The sequence below is a fragment of the Rattus norvegicus genome, chromosome 1 (assembly GCF_036323735.1).
Source record: "Rattus norvegicus strain BN/NHsdMcwi chromosome 1, GRCr8, whole genome shotgun sequence".
NCBI classification, from domain to species: Eukaryota; Metazoa; Chordata; class Mammalia; order Rodentia; family Muridae; genus Rattus; species Rattus norvegicus.
This window is the reverse complement of record NC_086019.1, coordinates 266,007,068-266,033,288: the sequence shown is the minus strand read 5'-3', so window position 1 is coordinate 266,033,288 and position 26,221 is coordinate 266,007,068. Positions and strand designations below refer to the sequence as shown.

Sequence of the window (26,221 nt, the reverse complement as noted above, 5' to 3'; positions counted from 1 at the left end):
GTATCAGGAAAAAGCCTATCACTCCCAAGGAACTGGTAGATAGCCATTTTTTCCCCTATCAGAGATGAATCATTCCCTCCCTTCCTACTTTCTTACTGGGATACCCTTCAAAAGTAGAGCTCGATCTCATTTTCTTTGTCCTTTTCTTGGTTTTGCTTCCCTGTCTCATTTTTAGCTATGCTGTAGGAAGGGTATACACTGGGTGCCAACCAGCGGCTGACCAGAGAGTGGGTGGGACAGACCTCCATTGGTCGTCTTTGCCCTTTGGCTGGGAGGGCTCTGCACAGTCCTACCTTCTGGCGCCTCTCGTTGATGTCCTCTTGACAGAGTCTCCACCAGGCTTGCCCGATACAGCCCAGGCCTGCCTCAGTTGTCTATTGTGCAAGCATTCAAGAATCTCCCCTTTTGCTGAGAACTAAGGCATGTGGGACTTTCCTACAATGAGTGAACGCGTCCCTTAAAAACACCTCCTGAGGACACACTGTCTCTCAGTCCTGAAGATATGATAACAAATTTATGATGAAAAAATATCTAGGTCAAGGGTGGTCAAGGATGGACTGCTCTTGACTGAGTAGTAATGGGGTCTGAACAGGCGAGCTGGGAAGATGTGCTGGAGGACTGTGAGTCTTTGGGGATCACAGCTGAGAATGGGGTCCAGTCCATCAGTGGCTACTGAAGACAGTAAAAAGCCCCACAGGATGGGCTATTGTTTCTCGGATGGGGCTCTGATACTGTTTGTACTCATAGGGGATCTCTATGCAGATTTGCGTTTTAGTTCCTCATCTTCCTAATGTGTCTAAGCTAACCCCTGATGTGTTCTGGATCTTCTGGTCGGTCACCTCATGAATGGGGTCCTAATGAATGCATCAGGCGTGCCACTGAATTGGTGCTGCCCTGCAGGTTAAACTGTTGGCAATGCTAGATTTCCTGGACAGACCACAAGGCTTGGGACGTCCTGGTCATGTGCTGGCTTCAGAGTGAAGGAGGACAAGATTCGTCCCAGGCGCTTGTACATGTGTTGTTTGTCTAGCACCAAACTGAGCGGTACTTGGAGAACTTGGCTGCTTTCTCTGCCAGACCGATCATGATTTAATGGATGTGCATGCTGACAGGAGAGAAGGGATTCCCTCCTATTGAAAACCCAAAGCACAGAAACCCTGATTCAGGCTGCTAGCCCTGTAAAAATATGTCTCGCTAAGACTTGTGGCCAGCATTAGTGGCTCCCCAGACAGCCTGTGCCAGAGAGTTGGGAACTCGAATCTGTGACTGAGTGGAACAATGGGAAACTTCAGACTGCCGGGTCAGCTTCCATTCACTATGTGTTACCACACATGCCTCCACTAACTCCAAACTCCACAGCTTTCTTGTTGGTCTCTGCTCTAAGTCATCATGATGTCTCATGGCCAAATAGATGGTTTTGCCTGGGGAGCCAAGGTTCTACCCATGTGCCTAGCTGTCTCTGCCTGACTCCTTCCTTGATCCTGGGGTCATGTTTTTGTTGTGCATCTGTCTGAAATACATGCACAGGCAACCCTCCTTCTCAGCTCTTCTCTTTCTATCTCTCGGAATGTTCTTTGGTCACTTTCCTTCATTCCAACAGTCATTCATTTTTCCTTCTCCCATAATCCCTCACCACACTCTCTTGTGCTAGAGAATACTGGTCATGTGACCTAACAGGAATGCTACAGAACAATGAGTCAACTCTTCCTCCTGGGTTATGGGTTCTTCAGTGGCGGGACTCAGTTTACTCTTCCTGATTTTTGGCTTCTTACAAAATGCCCTTCAAAATACCTATTTCTGTTCATCCGTCCATCTGTCCATCCGTCCATCTGTCCGTCCATCCATCCATCCATCCATCCATCCATCCATCCAACCAAGTTGGCATTGGAGAGCAGCCCTGTAGACTCAGCAACCTGAGTTGAGCTGAAGACGGACCCAAAGGATGGTTGATTCTAAGTTGTGTTTGGCTTTTCATCTCCCCTGTGCAGACTGAACTGCAACATGAGAGATACTTTCAGGTCCTGGCCTTAGAATGTGATTTAACTTTGGAAACAAAGTCTTTGCAAATGTATCTAAGATTGTGTCAGGCTGGATGGAGGGCCTTTTCCAGTGACTGGTATCTTTAGAAGACGAGAACAGTTTGGACACAGAAACATACAAGGAGAATATCCCAGGACAGCAGGCAGAGTCGAGTGGCCAGGCTAGAAGCCAAGGCATGCTAAGTATCATCAGTTACCATCAAGGACAGGCAGGGAAGGATCCTCCCCCAGTCTTCAGAGAGGACATGGCCCTGCTGTCATGCCTTTTTGAACTTGCAACCTGCAGCACTGGAAGAGAGTACATTTCTGTGTGTTAAGCTGCTTGCTCTGCCCCACTGTGGAGGCCTCTGGGTGAAACCCCAGTTTATATCAAGAGTGATGACCAGGCCCCTCCCCCAGCCAACCAGCAGCTAAGGGATAAATGTGTTTGTTTCCTCCCCCCCAACCCTCAGCTGTCACAGCTGTTCCTCTGCTGAGCTGGTAGTGAAGAAGCAGCCAGCCCTGGAGAATGTCTGCCTGGGAAAGGGACTGAGACAGTGATTGTAAGTGACAGTTTGGCTGTCCGCTCTGTGGCCTTTAGTTAGCCCACAGTGGCAGCTGCTTCTGAGGATGTCTTCATGATGTGTCAGCCACACTGCCAGAGCCTGTGGGGACAGGGCACTATCTGTAGTGTCCTGGCAGTCTGTTCTGTGTCACCTCAGCACTGTGCCCTTGCACAAGGCCTGTACTTCTTCAGACACCTCAGTTCCCACGTCTGTAGCATGGGTGCATCCCTGTCTTTCGTGCAGAGTTGTTTTGATGGTGAAGGGAATTCAGTGTGGGGATCCCGCCTGGCCATAGCAGGTTCTCCCATGACAGTTCTGTCCCTTCCGTGGTATGAACAGAACCCAGTGAATTCTGGGAAACAGAATGGATATTGAGCAAGGAGAGCAGGGAGCCTGGCCAGAGATCTGGGGTTTGATTTCAGCTCAGTTTGTAACCTCTGTACCTTTAGGAAAAGCCCAGTGCGTGGGGTCTTTTACTCTAAAATTAGATAGTGAACCTGTCTGGGGAACTGGTGCAGTTCAAGTATTTGCCATGCGAGCATGAAGGCTGGGGTTTGAGCCCCTAGAAGCCACATTAAAACCCACAGACACACATGCACGTGGTGGAGGCAGCACGTGTCTGCAGTCCCAGTGCGGGAGGTGAGCATTCCTGGACACTCTGACCAGCTAGTGCAGCACGGTCTCACTGACTGTGGGGTTCAGGGAGAGGCCTTGTCTCAGAAGACAGGGTTGGGGAGATGGCTCAGCGTGCATCAAGAGCACTGACTGCTCTTCCAGGGGTGCTAAATTCAATTCCCAGCAACCACATGGTAGCTCACAACCATCTGTAATGGGATCTGATGCCCTCTTCCGATGTGTCTGCAGACAGCCATAGTGTACTCACATACGTGACTTAAATGATTAAATCTTTAAAAAAAAATTAGAGGAAGCAGTGACTAAAGAAGACACAGTTATGTGACCTCTGGCCTCCACCGGTACACATGTGTGTGAATCCACACATGCACACACGCATACATGTACACACCTACAGACCTTACTACCCAGGCAAAATATTTGTTTGACTTTGAAACCAGCTTGGGCAACACAATGAGACCCCTTCCTTAGAAAGTAAAAACAGTTTATGGAGCACAGTATGTCATCGAGGGGTTCAGGGAGTTCTGGTTCTCGTGTACCAGTGGCACATGGGGCTATTACCCAGGCTACACTAACCATGGTATGGGAGACCGGGAAGCTTAAGGGCCTTAAAAAAGTATTGAGTTTCTTTCATGTATTGTTTTCTTTGAGACATGGTCTCTATGTAGTCCAGGCTGGCCTCAAACACACCACCTTGCTGCCTTAGCTTCCAGAGTGGTGGGTAGCCTTCGTCAGACCCACTCCTACCTTGGAATTTCTCAATCAGCATTGCTACCAAGCTTTGCTTCTCCCTGGCTCCCTCCCACAGAGTCGCTGTGTCCCCAGCTTGCTGCCCCGGGTCCAGAGCTGACTTCTGCAAGATGACCTGAATGTGTGGCAGGCTCAGTTCCTGCCGCTACCATGTGTGAGACAGAACCTGTTTGAGCAGGCGGGAGCCAGGTCCTCTGCAGGAGGCTCTGAGCAGCTGTCCTGTGACACCTGTTAGGTTCTCCTGGCCACACTTTCTTACTCTGTCTTCTACGAGAGCTATTAACAGTTACAGCAAAAATGGAGGACGGTGCCTAGCCAGGGTGTTTGGGACTCCTGGCTGATTTTAAGCACAATCAAATTGTTATAATGAGGTGGAAAAATAGACCCTTTCTAGCCAGGTTAGACTTAGAAAAGTTTGGTCCTTCCAGGGGCTCTTTGTATTTTCTTAAAGCTATGTGTTGATATTCTGTCCTTGTCCCATAAGTGTGGGGGCTGCATCCGTGTGTGTGTCAGTGTGTGTGTGTGTGTGTGTGTGTGTGTGTGTGTGTGTGTGTGTGTGTGTAGGCCAAGGTTGGTTTCCTGGGACCACAGTGGTTTAAAAAACAAAATGTATTCTTGCACAGTCCTGGAGACCAGAAGTTCAAAGTCTAGGAGTCAGCAAGGCCAGGCTCTTAGCTAAGGGGGGGGGGTGTTTTTTTCCCTCACCTCTCCCAGCTTTTGCAAGGGAGAGAGGGTTGCTATTTCCTGCTTCTACTTGGCTCTGACAGATTACTCCCATCTTTGAGGTCAGGAGTGGCCCATTCTCTGTATCCTGAGCTTCCGTCCTGCTCTCTTCTGAGGAGCCTAGGCCTTGGGCTTAGGACCTCACCATTCATCTGCAAAGACTCAGTTCCAAATAGGGCCACATTCCCAGTGCCAGCTGGAACTCGGACTAGCCATCTGAGCAGCGCAGCTGAGCTGACGATAGAGGAAATTGAGTGCAAAACAGCAGTTGGAGAATAATGCTTTGGGCGTGGTGGTTTTTGTAGCTTATCTCATTTAATCCTTGCCCAAGCCCTGTGAAGTAGATATGATCTCCCCACTCTCCTTTTCATGGGAAAACCAAGGTTCAGGTGACTGTGAAACCTGGTGCACACAGACTCCCCAACAGCCTTGTCTACTGTACTACACGGGGTCACCCTTTGCCATCAGAAAGAAAATTAAATGGGTTTGGGGAATGGCTCCGTTAGTAAAGTACTAGAGGACTTGAGTTCAATTCCTGAAACCCACAATTGGGAGGTGGAAGGTACGGGGAGGGAGGGAGAAGGAGAAGGAGAAGGAGGGAAACCTACATTTAAGAGGAACAGGGAGGGAGAGGGGAGAAAGCAGGGGAAGAGGAGGAAGAGGAGGAAGAGGAGAAGAAAGAGGAAGGGGAAGGGGAAGGAGAAAGGGAAGGGGAAGCAGCAGCAGCAGCAGCAGCAGCAGCATCTGGGCATGGTAGTACACATTGGCAGTCCCATTGCCAGGGTGGTGGAGACAGAAGGATTCCTGGAGCTTGCTTGGCAGCCAGCCTAGCTATTCTTGGCTTGCTCCAAGCAAAACGAGAGACCCTGCTTAAAAAACACACAGCAGATATTGTCCATGGTTGCATTGCTTTGTTCCACAAGCAAGAGAACTGACAGGCCATGTCGACGTGAACTTCAGGAGGACTGCATGCATTTTACGGAGTGACTAGATCTGACTTTTAACTCCAGACTAAGCAACCATAGGCATGAGTGAGTGAGGAACAAGTGGGCGTGAGAAGCCTGAGGTTGTGGTAAACTGAGACAACGCCATACTCATTATAGGACGGGGCTTCTTAGACGTCAGAGGGGTCGAGATGGCTCCATCACTCTCAGAGCTGCATTAGCATCGTCTCGGCCTCTCTGCCCCAATTTTATGTCACGTTGTCCCGAGTGAGTGCTGTCCCTAACCTTACAGTTCAATGTTTGGCTGAAGTTGTCTCTGGACCAGGAGCCTATCCTGAGGATCAGGTGTTGAGTCTGGCACTCTCTCTAGATTGTCTCACTGATATTACTAGATCAAGATTGGGTAACATGTCACACGGCTCTACAGAGCTCCACACCTCCTCAGACAGGACCTTGCCAGTATTTCCTGCCCACATTCCCTTCCTGACTCCTGGTCCCATGATATCAGCAGGAAAGTGAAGAGCTGTAGATGAGGTAGCCCTTTGTACCAATGCTTGTGCTTTGCTTGGTGGGAACGGCAGGAACAACGACTATCCCTACCTGCAGTTCTGAGACCTTCTGAGACTGTTTGGGTCTGTGAGAATGTAAGCTATACCTGTTGGCGGTCTTGGGAAAGAAAAGTACCTTCTTAGTCTTGCCGTGAAGAGACACCCTAACCACAGCAACTATGTGAAAGAAAGCATCTAATCGGGGCTGGCTTAAAGTTTCAGAGGTTTAGTCTACTATCATTATAGCAGGGGGCATGGCGGTGTGCAGGCAGACATGGTGCTGGAGGAGCTGAGAGCTCTCAGGGAGCAGGAAGAGACTCTGGGCTTGGAATGGGCTTTTTGAAACCTTAAAGCCCACTCCCAGTGACACACTTCCTCCAATAAGGCCACATCTCCTAGCCCTTTCTGGTGACCAAGTATTTAAATCTATGAGCCTATGGAGGCCACTCTTACTTAAATTACTACAAGTACTCAGGAACTCTTAGGTTTCAGGAGAGTAGTCCTAGCCATATAGATGTTTTTACCTTATTTATAAAAGCTCTTGCCTTGGTCAAGATTCCTCAGAGGTACAAGGCCATTAGGATAGCTATCTAGAGAGATCTCCATCTAGCAAGATTCCCCTGAGTTGAGGAAGGAACGGGTAAGGAATTGGCTTATGTGGTTATAGAAGCTATGAAATGCCAAAATCTGCAGCCAGCCAGTTGGAGACTCAGGTAGGACTTGCCAAGTGGTAAACAGTACAGTTCTGCTTGGAGTCCAGAGGCTTGAGAACCAGGAGAGCTGCTGCTCAAATGTCCAGAAACAAACAAACAAAATATTGTCTTCAAGACCTAAGAAGAACCAAATTGCCACTTTAGGGCCAAAGACAGGCAAAGATGAATGTCTTGGCTGGGATAGCGAGGCAGGAGTTAGTCTTAGTCGTTTGTTCAATTCTGATTTTCAGCAGGTTGGGGGAGGGTCAGTCCCACCAGAGAGGAAAGTCCCCTTTAGAAGTCCATTGATTCAAGTATTAATCTCATCCAGAAATGGTCACACAACACACCCAGAGTAGCAGTTGACCAAATGTCTGGGTACTCCACAGCTCAGTCAAGTTGATGTATACAATCAGCTGTCATAACTTGTGGGAAGTGTTCTTCGTTCTTAGCTAGCGAGGCTGCAGTGTCCGGCATGTGACATTACTCTCCTTGGAGGACCTATAACCAATTGAACAGGGTTGGAGACACCAGGGCAGAAATCTAAAAGAGGGCTTTAGCAATGGGGTGTTTTCTTTTGACATTCCATTGGCTTCCCTTGCTTCTGGCCCTGAACATGTTGGTATAATTTTTTAATAGTTGAGAAACAAGATGGGTAAGATAGTAATTATTGTGTGGTGAAAGCTGCCTGGGGTCCTTTGACCTGGCTTAACTAAGCAAGCCAAGATATCACTAATAGCCAGAGGGAAGCTCTCATTAAAAAACTGTGCCCTGGCCAGGCTTCACCTTTTCCTGACAGTTGTAACTTGCTGGATACACACTATTCCAAGAATGGCCAGACAGGGGGAGGGAAAGTGGCTTCACTTCCTGATGCCTACAGGAGTTGTTAGTGGTACAGTCTGTGGGGTCACTCAGCCTCCTCCCTGCCCACTACCCTTCCCAGTTGCTACATGGGGAAGCAGAGCTGTGCTTACACATGGACCCACAGACTACATTTAAGTGGTGAATTATTTTATTAGTGACCTTTAAAAAAGTTACTTTGTCTTTGTAATACCAAGAGCCATCTTAAAGCCCATAGAAAAGTGGTTACATTTTTGCAAAAGCCGGTAGAAAAGTACCTTTTTTTTTCAATTTGGCCATCCATGCTTAGCAAATAATCACCATGTAAGATTGTTGGCTAATTCACCAGGTATTTTAACAACCCGGGAACCGTAACGGCTGTGGTCTCCACATCTGTGCGACATTCTGTCTTTCTGTTTGTCTTTGTTGTTTTACTGTTCTCAGAGGGTTGGTTTCATCAGATGTAGTTAGGAGTTGGATTGAAACGGACCAGCAGGATTGCTCTGCATTTTCATTGCAGATCTAAGCAAATGGTGACCTTTAGATGCACCTGCACTTCTACTCACTATTTCAAATCATAGTGACTTACTGTATTCCCCATGTTACTCTTTATTACTGTATTTCCCATGTTACTCTTTACACACGAAGACATGACAAGGACAGCTGAGGATGCGGGGAATTCATGTCTGCTTTACTGGTTGTATGACTTTGGGAAAGTTACCTAACCTGGTCTCTTTCTTTATCTAAGGGATGAATATACATATATACATATATACATATATATACACATACATATATATTGTATATGCATGCATACATATATACATATATATACATATACACATATATACTTACTTACACACATATACATAGACCCAAACACACATACTACACATATATACAAACACACATACACATATTCATACATATACACATACATATATATACATACATACACATATATACATACAAACACATAGTACATATATATATAAACACACATACATGCACTCATACATACATACATGTTATATAATAAATATAGCCATAGGTATATTATAAACCTGATCCAAGCAAGATAACTGTGGTCCTTGTATGACTGATTACTATTATAGTTGCCTTATTTGTTTTAGTCCAGGCTGGACTTGAACTCCTTCTTACTCCCTCTACTTCCTGGGAAAAGGTATCCTGGCATATGCCACCATGCCTGGTGTGACCTTGTTATTAATCAAAGCAGTTGTGAGTTGATTCTCCTCTCTCTTTGGCTATCTTACGAGTCTTCCTGTTATTCATGTAGAATAGTGTCTTCATAGTCTCAGCAGGAGATTGTTCAATATAGATGTGTTGTGTGTTTGCTTATGACATGTCACGTTCAGAAGAAAGGCAAAAGTGTGTGCTTTTGTTCCTAGGTTCTGTGTTTTTGTTTTCCGTGATTCAGCTTTGGGCTGGTGTGATGGCTCAGTGGGTAAAGGCACTTGTGCCTAACAGATGTGAGTGCCACGCCCTTGTAAAGGTGGAAAGAGACAACTGACTCCACGGTTGTCTACTGATCTCTACCCACGCTCCATGACACATGCATGCACACATAGATCCACAGACACACAGGCACACACACACATGAATGCATGCACATATCCACTGACACACACACACACATGTACATATAAACACATGCACAGGCACACTGACATACACATATACACACATGTATGCATGCACATATGCACGTACACGGGCACTTAAACCCTCTGACACACACACACCCACACACACACAGGCACATGAACAGGCACAGGCACACATATATACATGTACACCTGCACATATGTACATGCACAGGCACACAGATCCACTGACATACACACATACATACACATGCATATATACACACACACAGACACAGGGACAGGCACCTGCACAGGCACACAGACCCACTGACATACATACATGCACACACACACCCCCACACACAAAGGGACACAGACCCACTGACACACACACACATGTACATATAAACACATGCACAGGCACACTGACATACACATACACACACATGTATGCATGCACATATGCACATACACGGGCACTTAAACCCTCTGACACACACACACACACACACGCACACACACAGGCACATGAACAGGCACAGGCACACATATACACATGTACACCTGCACATATGTACATGCACAGGCACACAGATCCACTGACACACACACATACATACACATGCATATATGCACACACACAGACACAGGGACAGGCACCTGCACAGGCACACAGACCCACTGACATACACACATGCGCACACACACACATACACACACACAAAGGGACACAGACCCACTGGCACACAGACACACCAGTAATAATTTTGAAAAGTAAAAAGAAGTTCAGCATCATTTCTAAGTAAGAAACCCTCAACAAAGCTGGGCTTCAGAACCATGATCGTCGTGGGGATGCCAACTCCAAAAGATGGACCCCTGTACTTTGGGTTTAAGGTAGAAATTTTAAAAACACGTAGAAGGTCAGGATTGAAGAGGCTTAGCACTATGCCCTGTTCCCCCATGGGAGAACAAGCTGTAGTTGGAAGGTCAGGGGAGCTGAAGAATAAGCCTCAAACCTGTCTTCAATTTCAAGTCCCCTATTTGAAAGGAAAGCACAAAGGCAGTATTACTGTATACTACTGTGTGATGTGCAGACAGAATTGCTACTTACCGTATAATACTGTGTGATGTGCAGACAGAATTACTGCTTACCGTATACCCCTGTGTGATATGCAGACAGAATCACTACTTTCCTTTTGTTGTTGTAAGATAGGGTTTCTCTGTGTAGCCCTGGCTGTCTTGTAACTTTCGCTGCAGACCAGACTGACCTTGAACTCAGAGATTTGCCTACTTCTGCCTCACGAGAGCTGGGATTAAAGGCATGTACCACCATAGCCTGACAATTTGTGTTCCTAATGAGGTTAGAAAGAAGCTGCATTGATTATTTCTTCATCCCTGTGATCAAATATGTCACAGAAGCAATTTAAGAAAGGGAAGGGGCGCTATCTAGGCTCACAGGTTAGTGGGTCCATCATGAAGTGGGTGGTATGGTGGTTGGGACAGTTCTCTCCTTGGTGCCAGGAATATGTAGTGTGGCTTGTTCGTATCTTGGCAGATGAGGAATCAGAAAGCTGAGGCTGGACCCAGGAGCCATATCCCCTTCAGTGTCCACCCTAGCTGTTGACTTGTGTTGGCAAGGTGGCAGTCCCAAGGTTCCACAACCTCCCCAAACAGTGCTACCTGCAGAAGATGAGGCACTCATACAGGAGCCTGCGAGGGACATTTTTATGTTCACAGAAGGGAACCCACAGAAGGATTTGCCTATTTGTCCTTGCTCATTCATTGTTGCGCATGTCTCTGGCAGAGAGTAGGTGTCCCACACATCTTTGAATGGACCACTGGCTATCCATCTGTCGCCTGAGAAACACTGCTGAACAACTTGTTAGGAAACGTGTTGAACAAGAAAGGGCTCGGGCTGGAGAGATGCTCCCCAGTTAAAAGCATGCGTGACTTCTTCACAGGATTAAAGTTCAGTTCCCAGAACTCATGTAGGACAGCTCACAACCTCGGGTGACTCCAGCTTCAGGAGAATCTGACACCTGTGGCCTCATGCGTGCATACACCCCCACCCCCACTCACACACAGACACGTAGGTAAAGCTGAGATAAATCTTGAAAAGGAAAGGGCTACATTTGGGAGTTCAGACAGGGAATATTAACTGCTGGCCACACTTTGGGACACTGGTACATCAAGGTCAAGGGGACAGTTTGGAGTGGGGCACCCGCGGGTGTCCCATTAAGCAGTGTGGTTACAGAACGGGAAAGGTGGCTGCTGACAGTTTCAGGGTGTTTGGGGCTGGAGGACACAGAGTTGCGTGACAAAGGGGCCACACAGAGGGAGGAGAAAAGTGTGTGGACAGGGAGATTTGAATGAAGAGTCATGTACAGCCATGGAGTGTTCCCCAGGGTGACACGTGCTGGGGGATCTGCGGTCGTATAATATCAGTTTCTTTTTGTTGAAACATGAAACAAAGAACTACGAACTAGCTTAAAACTCTGGCACCTTTAAGTTGATTGTTTGCAGGGCCTCGGGGGTTTCATCAAAATGACTCCAGGAAGAACTCTGCTCCTGTGCAGATGAACAAGGTGAAGGCCTGAATAAGAGTATCCCAGTGACCAAGTGTCTCAGTCAGGGTCCGTATCCCTGCCCAAAACACCATGACCAAGAAGCAAGCTGGAGAGGAGAGGGTTTATTCAGCTTACACTTCCACTTTGCTGCTCATCACCAAAGGAAGTCAGGACAGGAACTCACACAGCAGGAACCCGGAGGCAGGAGCTGATGCAGAGACCATGGAGGGGTGCTGCTTACTGGATTGCTTCCCCTGGCTTGCTCAGCTTGCTTTCTTATAGAACCCAGGACTACCAGCCCAGGGATGGCATGCACAATGGGCTGGGTCTTCCTCCCCTTGATCACTAATTGAGAAAATGCCTTACAGCTGGGTCTCATGGAGGCATTGCCTCAAGGGAGGCTCCATTCTCTGTGATAACTCCAGCTTGTGTCAAGTTGACACACAACACCGGCTGGTACACAGAGTAAGAGATAGTCTCTGTTCAGGCTGGCAGCTCTCAACCTTCCCAATGCTGTGGCCTTTTAATGCTGTTCCTCATGTTGCGGGCACCCCAACGATAACATTGTTTTCATTGTTCCTGCATCGCTGTAACATTGCTACTGTTCTGAGTTACGATGTAAACATCTGTGATTTCCTGTGGTCTTAGCTGGCCCCTGTGAAAGGGTTGTGTGGCCCCCGAAAGGTTCACAGCCCACAGATTGAGAAGCACTGGTCTAGGCCACGCTGTTCTGCTCCTTCCCACCTTGGTTGATCCTGACCATCACCTTGAAAAGCTCCCTCGAGGCCTCCTCACTGCCCCCAGGAGGTTTTTATTAAAGAATGAGTCTCTGGGATGAGGGAGGATCCAAGGTTAGCTTTAGAAAGCCTGTGAGCAGTGACTTAAGGATAGGAAATGGGAGTTAATTCTGCAAACTTCTACAACTCACTGTGCAACTTGGGGGAAAGCCCTCTATTTTGTGCACAGTGATTTATTTTCAAAAGGTGACACCCCCGCCCCCCGCACACACACCATGGGGTTCCTTCTAAGCTGGGAATTTTAAACATGTACAAGGCCCTGGGTTTAATCCCCAGCACAAATAACAACCATAAAATATTCTGTCTCTTGTGAAGGCTTTATACCAGTGCTGTCCTATAAAACCTAAAATCCCTAAACGTGCCTGTGTGCACAAACACGCACATGCAACTTCACACTGTACAGAAGAAGCTAAATCTATAAACCAGACACGGTTAATTGTCAGAATACGTTTAATCAATGCGTCACAAATGCCTTTATTTCAACATGTTAACAAAATTCCATCCTTTTTTTTCGAAATTCTTTCTTTTACAAGTGCAACAGATTTCAGTTCAGAATAGCAGCATCTCGTGTACTTAATCACTTCATGTAACAAGATGTACCTCTGCACGAGCCTTAGGTAAAAGCAAAGTTTATTTGAGTGGGGTTATTGGCAGGACCCTGCCCACAGCTCTGTAAATCCCCTACTCATGGCTCACAGCAACCCATGGGAAGGAGCTGAGCTGATGGCACAGGCTAGTCCATTGGCTGGGGCAAGTTTGCAGGTTCAAGGCTGGTGTGTGACACTTAGTGAGATCTTGTCTCAAAAAGAGGGGCTGGTGAGATGGCTTAGTGGATAAAGATGTTTGCCCCCAAGCCTGGGTGTATGGGTTCCATTCCCAATATCTACATGGTAGAAAGAAAATCAGTGTGGTCCTTTGATGGCCATACACCTGCATGCATACACATAGAATAAACTTCCAAAGCTGAATGTGTAAAACCCTTAGAAAAAAACTTAAGAAAAAGGAGGGGGCATAGCTTGGTGGCAGAGCACTTGTCTGTCTCATGAGCAAAGCCCTCCGTTCAGTTTCTAGTTCCCCAGAACTAAAGGCCGGTTCATAGTCATCCACAGTGAGAATGTGAGAGTCTTTAAAAGGCAGTTTTCCTGAAAGAAGGAAGAGACCCTCAGAAATCCTTCTGTTCTGGCTCGAATGCTAAGTGTCCCCCAAAGGCTCATGGCATTTTTGAAAACTGGCTCTGAAACTCACATTTCTCTCTTTGGAATGTAGGGGAACTTTTAAGGAGGGGAGCCTTGCCACAGGAAGCAAGTCCCGTGGAGGGAGGTTTTATAACCCAGCTGCACATCCTGTATACCCTTTGTGCATTCCCTGTAGCCCTTCAGACCATGAACCTAGATAATCCTTCCGACCTCCAGTTGCTTCTTGTTGGGTAACTCACACCCCCTCTCCAGGCCCACAGCCCCATTGGTTCCTGGAACCCCAGACTGAACAAAAGGGTTTTTTGCTTGTTTTCTTTTGGTTAGGCAAAGACAAATGGAGAGACAAATTCTTCTCTGAAATAATGAGGTAACTTTATCATTTGTTTATTTTATTTAGCACAATTATTTGTGTATTTTGCTGTAGGAATATTAATAAATTCAATTCCCGGACATTTCTCAGTCCCTGCTAGGGAAAGCTGTACCATAGAACATTTCTAAAATCCATGATCTTTGAGGGTTTCGAATAGTAATTTTCAAGCCTTTGTGTGGTAATTATGGTCAGTAATGTAGTTCATTTGTATTCTAGGATACATGCGTGCCTGTGTACACATGCACACACACATACACAGACATGCACACATACGCACATGCATATGCACAGGCACACATACATACACACATGTACATACATGTACACATGCACGCACGCACACATACGTACATACACACGCACACAGGCACACTCCTTTCTGGGAATCTTGTGCCTCACTGGATGGTGTGATTTCTCATGTCTAAGGAGGCTTCAGCATTCTCTGCAATTATCCTCACGGTATCTTCCCACCCTAGGTCTTGGTAACATTGTAGCCCCAGTTTCTTAAAATGTCCTCCTCTTGGATCTTTCTTCACACTGCTTATATTTGATTAATTTCGAATTCCCTTTGCCATGTAGCCTTTTGTTTGTTTGGGGGCTGCTAGGACTTGAACCCAGAATCACCGGCATGCTAAGTGCACGATTACCACTGGGCTCCACCCTCAGCCCCTCTGTCACCTGTTTTGAAAAGCAAATGTTCCCCAGTGTCCAGCAGGATCATATGGGTGGAATGAGGCAGGAAGGGCCTGCCGACCCTGAGCTGGGTGACCCTGGCAGAAATGGGTATTTCCTTTGGATTCAGATGTGTGTTTGATAATGCCTATCTCTCGGGATAGAGTAAGACTTCATCCGAAGACTGCCTGGCCCAGAGTCCAAGGTCAGAAATGTGCGGTGGTAGTTCGCTTTTGAAGGAAATCCAGTCTGGCTGAAACAAACGAAGGAGATGCCTATTTACACCTAGTGACAGAACAGAAGAACTCCTTTCAGGCATAGCTGAATCTCAGTGCCAAGACAATGCTGTCTGGACTCCCCAGGGTCTGCTTCTCTTTTAGGAAGGTTCTTCCTGAGATGGCCACAGAGGCCTGAAGCTGACCAAGAATACATGACTGTCTGATTTCTAGTAGCTTCCAAACTGACGCTCCTTGACTTGGCTCTGATCACATTTGCAACCAAAAGCTGATTGTTGGCTGCTGGAATGGGATACCCTGCTTGATTAGATCGAAAGTTCTGTGACTGCCTGTGGCATCAGTGGTGAAGACTCTGGTTCTACAGAAACCACATGTGTGGACAGTGGGCATGAGAGTTGATTCTCTTGTCAATATGAGGGGAATTCAAACTGCCTTGGGAAGACAGTACTGGCTGTGGTGATTTGGATAGGTATGACCCCCACAGACTCCTGTGTTTGAATGCTTGGCCACAGGAAGTGGCACTATTAGGAGGTGTTGGCCTTGTAAGAAGTTTGTCTCTATGTAGTAGGTTTTGAGGTTTCCTGTGTTCAGTCTCTGCCGGCTTCGTAAGATAGTCTCCTCCTGACTGCCTTCAGATCAAGATGTAGAGCTCAGCTCCTCCTCCAGCACGTGTCTGCCTGCACACTGCCATGCTTCCCACCGTGATGATAATGGACTCAACCTCTGACACTGTAAGCTGCCCTCAATTAAACGTTGTCCTTTATAAGAGTTGCGCTGGGCATGGTGACTCTTCACAGCAATGAAACCCTAAAGACACTGGTTATGAAGGGGGATTTTAGAATGGTTTGGTGGAACTAGGAACTCTCACCCTGAATGTGGGCAGTGCCAACCCTTGAGCTAGAGGCGTGGCCTGGGAAAAGTGAGCTGAGCACGGATTCATCTCTCTCTGCTCCTTGGCTCCGGATGCAATACCACCTGGTGCCATGATGGATGGTTCTCTAGACTGTGAGCAAAGAGTTACAACTGTTTCGTAAGTTGCTTTTGTATGATACTCTGTAACAGTCACAAAAGGGGTAACTAACACAGTGGGGGAGGGGCTTCCCGGAGGATGGCTCCTAACTGGTGTTTAGGTTTGTGGTAGTTCTAGGGATTGAACCCAGGGCCTTGTGCATATTTCCCTTCCCTTTCTCGCCCCAATGTCCCCCTTTTGCTTGTGGAGCTACGATCAAATCCAGAGCCATGCTCCTGCTGGGAGAGCACTCCACCAATGAGCTACATCCTTGTCCCCAAACTCAGCTGCAAATTAGTGTGAATGGATGCTGGGGAGATGCTTCCACTGCACAAAGTCATGGGCATTCCTTTCCCATCTGTGATGTGTATGGTGTCAAGCTTGCTCTTTAGTCAGGGAAGCATTGTTGGAGGCAGAGATGGCAGGAGCAGAGGCAGTCAGGGGGATGTGAGGAGAAGACAGAAGAGAACCCAGCAGCTTCCTAGGTTCCAGCCTGGTGTCAACTCTGATTCTCCTTACTGGTTTTTGAGGTCAGTTTAGGAGTTAAAGATTTATTCATATTTATTTTATGTGTGTGAGTGTTTGGCTGCCTGTGTGCATGTGTACTGTGTGCATGCCTAGCACTCACACGGCCAGAACATAGCGCCAGATTCCTCGGAACTTATCATATAGGCACTGGGAACCAAACCTAAGTCCTCTGCAAAATAATAATAATAATAATAATAATAATAATAATAATAATAATAATAATAATCAGTAAGAGCTCCAGCCACCTCTCCATCCCACTCCCTACCTCCAGTTTTAGTTTTAACCTGTCGAAACCTGTCCTGAGCAACAGGAAGCTTTGAAAATGTTTGTTTATCCTCACTACTGCAAGTTTCTGGGAAGGAGGCTTTCTGGGAGGGCTTAACCCAAAACCTTCTCCTACTGCCCTTATTGCCCTCTGCCAGGACAGTTTGGTAGTCCTGCAGTATCAAATGGGGGACATCACCAGACATTTTTTTGAAGCTATACTATTGAAATTATAACGTGTGTGTGTGTGTGTGTGTGTGTGTGTGTGTGTGTGTGTGTGTGTGTGTTTAAAGCAGTGTTGGGTTGGGGCTGAAGGATGAGATGACTCAGTGGAGGACCAGGGTTCCAAGCCCCTGTGTCAGGTCACTCACATCCATCCAAAACTCAGCTCCACAGGCTCCAACACCCTTTCCCATGGACACACACACATGCGTGAGTGCACACACACACACACACACACACATACACACACATGATAAGTACAATAAAGGAGTGTAGGGAGCGTTTTTATCTCATTGTATAGATGGAGTTAGGAGTTTTACCTCAGAGCTGACATGTGCCCTTTGACATACATGTCTGTGGGGCAATTTCCACTCCTCAGCTCCATCTTGTGATGGGCATTTCTCATCAACGCTATCTTACAAACATGGAGACCAAAGCACAGCAGGGTTAAGTCCTTCTAGACCAGGCACCCAGACGTTGAGGGGCTGGCTTCCAGGGCACTCTTCATGTGGGAGCAGGAGAGGCAGTCCAGTCCCCATGGCCCCTGCAGGTGAGGCAGCTCAGGGAGGGAGACGGGAGACCAGTGTCTCCGGTCTGGCCAACTCCGTGGTGGGCAGTTGGGTTTCTGGATCTGATCTTGATTTGGTAGTGGAGTTAGAAATAGCACGTGGCTCAGTGGCTTCAGGTTACTTTGGCTGGATCCTGGGGAAGGGCACTCAGTCAGGACTCTGTGGGCCTCTTTCCTTTCCCTCTCTTTGGCATGTGCCCTTTTCTCTAAGTCGCACGTTGAGTAAACCGGGACAGGCAGGACTTTACAGACCAAACAGAAAATGTAGTGGCCACTGAGGTTTTCTCTTCTCTCCGTGCACCCTGTGTTGAGGAACAGGGTGGGACAGAAGGAAGGAAGGACAGATCTCCCATAGCTCTTCTACCCAGGGATAACAACTCCTCTGATCATTTTCCAGCTCCGCTTGCACACAATATTCCCCCAACTTCACTGACACCCAGCCACTTTGTTCTGAGACTGAGGTGGACTTTTGTGTTTGGTCCTGTGGAGGGATTGCCCAGCCAAACCTCTGTGCCTTCCCTGCTCTCCAGCCCCTTCTCCCCCCTCCCAAAAAAAAAAAAAAACCCTCTGAAAGGCGCTGCTTGTCTGGTAGAGTGCATTGCAGGAATGTCCTCACTAGGGGATGAACAAAGGCCTTCTAGTCCCAAAGCCTCTTTGTCTGGGCCTGGACCCTGGAGGCCACACAGAGACCTGGAGTGTCCTGAGTTTGCTCTTGTGTGCCCTTGAGAGCCTGGAGAGTTTGACGAGGGGGTGTGGAGCTCTGCTTGTCCTGGTTTCCTCTATACCTTCTAGAAAGTCCTCTCAGGGTGCCATGTTAGGAGCAAGATGGCTTGTGTCTTTCCAAGCCACTGGCCACCAGGGCAGGCCCCTGCCTGTTCATTCCAGGTGATGATGGGAATTACGGCTGGAGACTGGAAAGTCTTTGTGTACACTACTGAACAAAACCCATCTAACCTCTTTTATTAGGAGGAGCTCGAGCGTGTGTGTGTGTGTGTGTGTGTGTGTGTGTGTGTGTGTGTGTGTACACGTACGCGCATGCACGCACGCAGGGGCATGCACGTGCGTGCAAGCCTGCCTTGCCTGCCTGCCTGCCTGCCTGGTGTTCAGTAGTTGCTCTCAGAAAGGCCTGTTTGGGCACAGTAGTGGAAGCCAACCCTGAACATATGTGGTCCCTGCCCATACAGAGCTTCCAGCGCCTCTCTATTTGTGGGGCAGATAGAAAAACAGTATGAGTTACCAGATAGCCTGTCCAGGTCAGGCTGGTTGGATGGGCACACTGCAAGGCGCAGTCCTTTCTGTCTCTGTGTGTTTGGTGTGGCGTCTTCAGTTGTTACCGTGTAAGTCCCTGCAGGGCCCAGTCTCTGGGGTTGGGGGTTCCAGCTGGCTTCTTGGCTGGGGTTGGGACTCTGCTCCTAAGGGAGGCCTATTCCATTTGAGAGGTCAGCTGTGAGCAACTCCAGTTGTTTTCTCCAGTACTGAGAGCCACGGCAAGCATCTGTCCCATGTCTTCCTCCCCCACGCCTGCTCAGCTAATCTGGGAACGCTGAGGGAGAGCCACAGGGAAAGTGTTTTCAGCAATGAGACCCAAAAGATAGGTGAGAAAAAAAACAGATCCTGCAAAAAAAATGATGGTCATGTGACCTTGGAAGGTCAGCCCAGGCGGGAGCAGAGCATTCACTGCTAGTAAAACCCTTCTCCCATCAGCCTCTCCTTGGGGCTGAGGTAAAGAATGACTTCTGGGGTATTTATGATGGGGTAAGCTACTTACACTTCTGCCCCAGTCCCTTAGGGTCCAAGCCCACCGAGGGGCCCTCTGAACCCCTGGGAGTCCTCATCGGCAGGAAGTAAGCTTCCCTTTGTCCAGCAGCAGAGAGAGCTGACTTGGGTGGTGTGTAAACACAGAAACATCTGTATTCCTTGCCTCCTATGTCCTTCTGTCCAAAAGGAAAGGGAAAAAAATATTTCCAAGTGCATACATCTGAGTCCATGTAGCAAGTGCGGATCTACAAACGTCTTCATGCAAATCAGATTTGAGTTGCGCAGTTTGAAGGGGCTGTGTATAAATATTTTTATGAAGTAGAAAGGCTGATCATTTATCTTTTAGTGAATTCATTTATTCCGTCCTACGGCCCCAGGTAACATTTAAAGTTCTTGAAGCCCCCAAGCTACCACCAGAGCAAGGAGGGTGCATCTCCGGAGGAGAGCCCCGGCGTTAGGAGGGTTTAAAGCCCCTCGTGCACTTGCCTTTGGCGTGAATGTCTCAGAGTGGCAAAGTCGCCAACCGTGCTTGAGGCAGGGAAGTCACTGAATGTCAACAGGGAGGTGTCTTCGAGACACCTGACACCCATGAAAAGGAATGCTACACGGCAAGGAAAAGGGCCAGACTTCTCAGCTTCCCTTGACTGAAGAGAAGCCTTCCTCTTCTGAGGAAATCTGCATTCTTTACTGAATGTGCAGCTCTGTGAGGGATGGACACGGAGCCAACCAGGTTCACATCAACCCTGGGTACCACATAGCACAGCCACATCTCCAGTATGACCTTGCGGATCATGGATGCCTCTTGTTAATTCGAGGGACTTGAGCTCTGAAGGTCAAGCAGTTCCCATGCCCTGGGCATAGTGAAAGGTTAACAACCTCTGAGACTCATTCTTGAGTGGTGGCTGCTGTGTGCAGTATCTTGACTGTGCTGGTGGCCACTGTCGCTAAGTTTGTTTGCCAAGCATGGTACAGTAATGGAGTGTGAGTTTTATCTGTATAAACTATCTCTGTGAAAAAAAAAAAAAGAAATAACACCCCCTCACCAGCAACGCATGGATGTGCAGAATGCAATAAATCCACAGAATGGAATTGTATTTTCCATAAGAAGAAAACGGTATTCATGCCTGCCACAACACGGAACCCGGAAGCCATAATGCTACATGGAAGAAGGCAGGCTGGAGACCACATGTTGCCTGGTCCTATTCATGCACTCATCCATCTAGGACAGGCCAGCCACAGAGATGGGAAGGGTTTAGTGTTGTGCTGGGGGGGGAGGGAGTGGGAAATGACTCCAGGGTGGGATTCTGGTGGGGGCGATAAAGTTACAGTCCTGGAATTATATGGTGAGAGTTAAATGACATGTTATACTTCAGACCAGAGATCTGTAAACTGTGAGATGTCAGGATGGTAATGGTGTATGTCTGTATGTTTGTGTATGTGTACATATGAGTGTGTGTATGTGTGTATGTACACTATATGGAAGCAAGTGTGTATATATATGTGTGTGTATGTGTGTATGTGTGTTTGTATATGTGTGTATGTATATGTGTATGTACACTATATGGAAGAAAGTGTGTATATGTGTTTGTGTGTATGTGAGTATATGTATGTGTGTGTACACTATATGGAAGGAAGTGGGTATGTATGTATATGTGTGTATGTGTATCTGTGTGTGTATGTGTGTATATACTTTATGGAAGGAAGTGTGTGTGTGTGTACATTATATGGAAGGAAGTGTGTATGTATGTGTGTGTATATGTGTGTGTGTGTACACTATATGGGAGGAAGTGTGTGAGTGTGTGTGTGTGTACATTATATGGAAGGAAGTATGTATGTATGTATATGTGTGTATGTGTGTATATACTATATGGAAGTGTGTGTGTATGTGTGTGTACACTATATGGAAGGAAATATTATGTATGTATGTATATATGTGTATATACTATATGGAAGGAAGTGTGTATGTATGTGTGTGTATATGTGTGTGTGTGTACACTATATGGGAGGAAGTGTGTGAGTGTGTGTATGTGTGTGTGTGTACACTATATGGAAGGAAGTATGTATGTATGTATATGTGTGTATGTGTGTATATGCTATATGGAAGGAAGTGTGTGTGTGTGAGTGTGTGTGTGTGTACACTATATGGAAGGAAGTGTGTGAGTGTGTGTGAGTGTGTGTGTGTGTACACTATATGGAAGGAAGTATGTATGTATGTATATGTGTGTATGTGTGTATATACTATATGGAAGGAAGTGTGTGAGTGTGTGTGTGTGTGTGAATGTGTGTGAGTGTGTGTGTGTGTGTACACTATATGGAAGGAAGTATGTATGTATGTATATGTGTGTATGTGTGTATATACTATATGGAAGGAAGTGTGTGAGTGTGTGTGAGTGTGTGTGTGTGTGTGTACACTATATGGAAGGAAGTATGTATGTATGTATATGTGTGTATGTGTGTATATACTATATGGGAGGAAGTGTGTGAGTGTGTGTGAGTGTGTGTGAGTGTGTGTGAGTGTGTGTGAGTGTGTGTGTGTGTGTACACTATATGGAAGGAGGAAAGGAACCCCACTTCCTGTTAATGGGCACACACACAGCAGGTTCATTCCTGGTACTTTTGAAGGAGCAGGTTATTTGGACTTTGGTTTCTCTTCTCAAGTGGGGTAGGGGTGTTTTCTGGGGACCCACCCTGCAAGCCTGAGGGCTCTTTGCGCACAGTGAGCCTGTGAGCTGTGTCATTTGTAGCCTCACAGCCACTTCCCTGTGACGCTGTTGCTTCTCATGGAATCCATCCCAGCGTTCCTGCTTCCCCTTGGCACCTAGCAATCATAGTCCTAAGGATGCTGCACCTGGTGGCGTGGTCTTGGGGATCTTCTGGGAGATGGCAAGAGAGTGCATGCACATCTTTCTGGAATATAGTTTTTATAGAGCGTAGGTCTGCTTAGTCTGGTGTTTGGAAGGAAAGTCGGACAGAATCCTGGCTCTTTGGCTAGTGCAGCTATATAAATAAAAGTGCGCCTGAGACTATAGGGGACCCATGAATCTCAGCTGGGGGCGTGGCATGCTGGGGACATCTTCACCACTGAACCCAGTGACTGCCGGCTGAGGACAGCGGGGGGGCGGGGAGGTTCTGAGGAGGAGGGCGATGAATCGGGCAGTTGCACAGTCTAGCTCTGCGTGGGCCTTGAAGTCCCAAACAAGAACCTTATTGATGACTTACCACGCCGAGCAGACAACCCTGAACTTTAACAGAGCCAAGATGGAAAGCCCACACAAGGGCCTACAGTTTCCAGAATGAACTATGTTCTTATATCCCCCCGCCCAGCCACCAAAGGACAAGGAAGACATCTAAGTGAAGACGTGGGGGATGCTGGGGGCGAAGGGAAATGTGGTGAGCAGGGTCCCCGAGCCTCAATGGAACAGCCACATTCCTCCGAGGGCTGGCCTGCCCTCTGAGCCCTGGAGGTTGAAGAATGTCACTGGGGTTGGCACAAATTGGAGCCTTGCCTCTGTTGATTGTTATTCCCAAGAGCTTGTTAGCTAGAGCCCCGAAAGACGTCTGGGGAGGAAGGCTGGCCTGGCCGCCTCTTGGGTCCTTGGCATCTTCTAGGTATCTGTGATCTTCATTCTCACCTTAATGAGACTTGGAATTGCCATAAAAACAGTCCTCTGTGTGCCTATCTGTGTGTCTCCAGAGCAGTTTAACTGGGTGAGGAAGACCCATGTTGAATGGCACCATCCAGTGGGCTGGGGCCCCAGGCGGAAGGAAAAAGAGGTGAGTGGAATACCACACTCACCTTTCTCTGCTTCCTTCCGTGCATGCCATGTGACCACAGGCCTGAAGTTCCTGCCGCCCTTGTCTTTCCTGCCATGACTATCCCCTCAAAGCAAACCCTTCCCTCCCTAAGTTGTGACATTTCCCCACAGTGATGTGAAACATAACTTATATAATGCCCAAATACACAAAGCCTGACTCTTGACCACAAGGGGCTTATGTCTGTCCTGACATGACTCAGGACAACTGGCTTGGACAGAAAGGAACCAGAGGAGCATGGGAAATGGAGCTGGAAAGAGAGGTGAGTGTAGCTGGTCACCTGTGGCTCCTTGGAGAGGACTCGAGCACATTGTGATGTGGATCCAGAAAAGAAGGGTAATGATGCATGCTGGTCCCCAGAGTCTCACACGGACCTTTAGGCTTGTTTCCTCAAGCTGTGTCTCTCTCAATGCTTATGCTCCCTGTAAATGTTCTAGAAAAACAAAAAAAGATGTCAGTGCTGTTCTCAGAGAAAGTAGGCACTGTTGTGTCCAGCCCACGAGCCTGCCAGGTCAGGAAACAGCCTCCAGCCCTCTGTCAGTAGGGAGAATATCCGCTGTTCGAAGGGCGCATTTACGCTGTCTGTAGGGCGCGTGTCCGCCGACTGTAGGGCTCATGTTCGCTGTTCGTAGGGCGCGTTTATACTGCGCATGTCCGCTGACTGTAGGGCGCATGTCTGCTGTCTCTGCCTTTTAGGCTTCTTGGCTCCTTCCCTGGTAGATTCTATATCTAAGAGAGTGATCTCCGAGTACCCTTGGCTCCACCTGTCACAGGCCTCCTCCAGCCTTCCTGGTCTGCTCTCTCTGAACTGCTGCTTGTTGACTATGACTACGGAAGCTGTGGCTCAGATCACCCATCACAGCTTGATGGAAATGCTGCCAGCCAACAGACTGCAGACAGCAAGGCCTTTGAAGCTGGACTTGCTGTCACTACTCTCTGGGGTTGCAATTGAGTCGGGTAAAAATCCAGCCTCAGAGCTCCATTCCCACGGCTGCACTTGCAAAGTAGCTGTGAGAACTGGAGGCTCTGAGGGTACGCCTGACAGCGTGGTGCCCGGCCATCCCGGTTAGGCCAACCACTCATCATTCCCATCTGTACTTGGGCAGTTGTCGCACTGGTCTCTCCACCCGTCTGTCCCTCCTCCCTGTCTTCTGAGTTTCTCATCTCCACTTTCTGGAAGAGCACTCTTGGGTGGCTCTGCTTGCCGCCTTTAGTTTTGGCCTCGGGGTTTGTGCTTCCTTTGAAGCCAGTTCCCCACCCAGCCCCATGCTCTGTGTGCCTGTGATACAAAGTTACTTGCCCAGTAAGCTCTGTGCTTGCTTCAGTGACCAATTTGTAACTTCTTCTCCCTGCTAACCCCTAGACCTTGCTCCCCTAGTCCCTGCTAACCCCGTCCTCTGGGTTCCTGGATATGGGGGCAATCCTACATTAATCTGGTTGTTCAATAGGTGTCCCTGTTGGTGCTGAGGACCCATCCGAATCACTTTTGTCTCCCCAGGGCCAGGCACACACGTTGTACACCCTTTGGCTTAGTTTGCATTTCTCCTGCGAGACATAAACAAAGACCGTTTTCCAGAAACCAGGCGGCTTTTGGGAAAGGCTGGGGGATGAGGAAGTGAGGACGTGTTTCCAGGGTCACCCGCTTTCCTCTCTGTGGGACTGAGGTGGCAGCAGAGGCCTGACCTCTTCGAGAGGTCCAGAAGTTCAGGGAAAACGCAGCCTAGACCCCAGTTCCCTGGCTAAGACCTTTCAGTTTCCTTGTCTGGTGGAGCCGGGTGCAAGGCCGGGAGGCCCCTTCATTCCTCCTCATCCTTGGTTTGTGCTGGCTTCTCCTCTGAGCTCATCGTCGTCCTCTCACAGATGTAAGTTTGTGAATAGCTGTTCAGAATGCAAAAGGCTCCCATCCCCCACCCCCGCCCCCATCCCCCGTGAAGGCCTCTCATTTCAGGCATCTGTTTGATTCCGTCTTTTCAAGCTCTCTGGGACCAGCACGCACCAACCCTGATTAGGTTCTAACTCCATAGCAGGCCAGGTTTGCCTGTGGACTGCCAGTATCCCCAGGTTATGAGGTTGGGCTAAAGGCATTCCTCGTCCACTCTATGCCATGAGAGAGCTGTCATTTTTGCCATCCCCCCTTCTGTTTAACTCCATCTTGACATTTCCAGGGCTGTCCCACCTTTGCCCATCCACCTAGGTCCTATGACACTGTCACTGTGAATGGGAATATTATTGTGACTTCCAACCTTAGGAAGCTGGGGACAGGAGCAAGGCAGAGGCTCCAGCAGAGAGGCCCCACTGACACTGAGGGTGAAGCCACGTCTAGCAACAAGGCTGCTGGATAGATGCTGGGTCCTTCCTCTACTGAGGCCTCCCATCCCATCCCTGTGGTGACGGCTCTAACTCCTCTAGCGTAGACATTTGACTGCCTGGAAGCCCCTGTCATCTCTGCACTGCCTTCTGCTGGCACGCCCAATGTACACTCTTGTCTGTCTGTCTGTCTGTCTGTCTGTCTGTCTGTCTGTCTCTCATTACTTGTAATCTATTGGTACGGCTATGGGTCTGATCAGCAATGTCAAAAAGACGGGGCAGTTGTGGCTGTTAAGAGGCTCAGCTTTCTGGCAACCTGACTCTTTTCCCAATCATTCCCTGACTCTCAGAGGGCATTGTTAACATGTGGCCCAAGCCAGATAAAGCCCAAACAAAGCAGTAGGACCCCACCCAACCCCCTCAAGCTCACAAAAACACCACTGAGTTCATGTGGAGTTGGTTTTCTACCACTGAGTGTGTGGCCTCTAAGCATGGCTAATACACCCAGTGGGACTCCATTACAGAAAACTACCTTTCCCTCTGCAGGCAGTTGTCAGTTGGAGATAGAGTCTTGGTTAGGGATGTGGGCTTGT

General features: G+C 48.0%; 1 protein-coding gene across 10 annotated transcripts in view; it reads left to right on the top strand.

Moving 5' to 3' along the window:
• Positions 1-26,221, top strand: part of Afap1l2 (actin filament associated protein 1-like 2) — a 96,584-nt gene that overhangs the window by 32,663 nt on the left and 37,700 nt on the right. The window lies entirely within an intron of this gene.